We start from the raw sequence: 2,028 nt of genomic DNA on the forward strand, positions 1-2,028 counted from the left end.
ATAGATAAAAGTTAGCGTTGCAGTCAGTACTGTGTAGTTACTAGTAGCTGGATTTAAGCTCGAAATGAGACACTGTTGGTGAAACTTCATCATGAGAACGTCACAAGCTGATCACGCTCTATGATATGACTAGTATTATGTTGCTTCTAGTAGGCTAAGCGCAAGCCGAAACATCAACATGTGAAAGTCGTAGAATTTTGCAATCAAACTGTGGCTAGTACTGTGATGTTACTAGTAACCTTTTCTTACGTCATATGGCCAAGAGAGCATTTGAAGGCGAAACTTCTGCATGGGGAAGCTGCATCATGAACAAAAGTTTATATCGAGTATTATGTTGACGTTAGTAGGCCCTGGCCGAAAGCGCAGCATGTGAAAGGTATAGATAAAAGTTATCGTTGCAGTCAGTACTGTGTAGTTACTAGTAGCTGGATTTAAGCTCGAAGTGAGACACTGTTGGTGAAACTTCATCATGAGAACGTCACAAGCTGATCACGCTCTATGATATGACTAGTATTATGTTGCTTATAGTAGGCTAAGCGCAAGCCGAAACATCAACATGTGAAAGTCGTAGAATTTTGCGATCAAATTGTGGCTAGTACTGTGATGTTACTAGTAACCTTGTGTTACGTCATATGGCCAAGAGAGCATTTGAAGGCGAAACTTCTGCATGGGGAAGCTGCATCATGAACAAAAGTTTATATCGAGTATTATGTTGACGTTAGTAGGCCCTGGCCGAAAGCGCAGCATGTGAAAGGTATAGATAAAAGTTAGCGTTGCAGTCAGTACTGTGTAGTTACTAGTAGCTGGATTTAAGCTCGAAATGAGACACTGTTGGTGAAACTTCATCATGAGAACGTCACAAGCTGATCACGCTCTATGATATGACTAGTATTATGTTGCTTCTAGTAGGCTAAGCGCAAGCCGAAACATCAACATGTGAAAGTCGTAGAATTTTGCAATCAAACTGTGGCTAGTACTGTGATGTTACTAGTAACCTTTTCTTACGTCATATGGCCAAGAGAGCATTTGAAGGCGAAACTTCTGCATGGGGAAGCTGCATCATGAACAAAAGTTTATATCGAGTATTATGTTGACGTTAGTAGGCCCTGGCCGAAAGCGCAGCATGTGAAAGGTATAGATAAAAGTTATCGTTGCAGTCAGTACTGTGTAGTTACTAGTAGCTGGATTTAAGCTCGAAGTGAGACACTGTTGGTGAAACTTCATCATGAGAACGTCACAAGCTGATCACGCTCTATGATATGACTAGTATTATGTTGCTTATAGTAGGCTAAGCGCAAGCCGAAACATCAACATGTGAAAGTCGTAGAATTTTGCGATCAAACTGTGGCTAGTACTTTGATGATGCTTGTAGCCAACCGAATTGGTTGAAAAGCCCAATAAGTAAGCTAACTTGGGAGAGCTTGTTGGAAACCAAATGCTACTAGATTGGTCCAAATACATCCTTCAACAGGGGATCACTTGGCTCGCTTTACGAAGAGGAGCACAGCTATATGTGTTAATTCGGTATGAATCGCAAGATTTGTTTACCGACCTCTCTAACGCAAAAGGCGGTCTCGGCTTCGGCTGTTGACTGCGTCCGATTCAGGGTTATATAACTCTCGATTGAACACATTGATGTTCTATTGTTGGTGCTTCCAATAAAATTGGAACACTTAAAGCAGAACCGATTCAAATAATAGCATTCTGATCAATGATTGCATTCCTTGATCAAGAACTGCTGGAGTCATTGTGATGGCGAATTTTCTTCATAAGAAAATTGCAAAGAGACGGAACTTAATGAGACTAGTATTATGTTGTTTCTAGTAAGCGGAAGCTGAAACAGCAACATGTGAAAATCAAGTTTTGTTCAATGATCTCGAGGCGATAAGTACTATGAAGCAACTAGTAGCCTAAGCATGACTCAGATTTGAGACAGTCAAAAAGACTGGCGAAACTTCTTCACATGAAAGTTACATAGAGAACTACAAATGTATACAGCGAGTATTATGTTGTTTCTAGTAGGCGAAA

At 40.5% G+C, this 2,028-nt stretch overlaps 1 pseudogene; it reads left to right on the forward strand.

Moving 5' to 3' along the window:
• The first annotated feature begins 1,459 nt into the window (after window positions 1–1,459).
• Window positions 1,460–1,611, forward strand: LOC142356936 (5.8S ribosomal RNA; annotated as a pseudogene).
• Window positions 1,612–2,028: the final 417 nt, after the last annotated feature.

The sequence above is a fragment of the Convolutriloba macropyga genome, unplaced genomic scaffold, assembly GCF_964194025.1.
Source record: "Convolutriloba macropyga unplaced genomic scaffold, txConMacr16.3 SCAFFOLD_4735, whole genome shotgun sequence".
Lineage (NCBI taxonomy): Eukaryota > Metazoa > Xenacoelomorpha > Acoela > Convolutidae > Convolutriloba > Convolutriloba macropyga.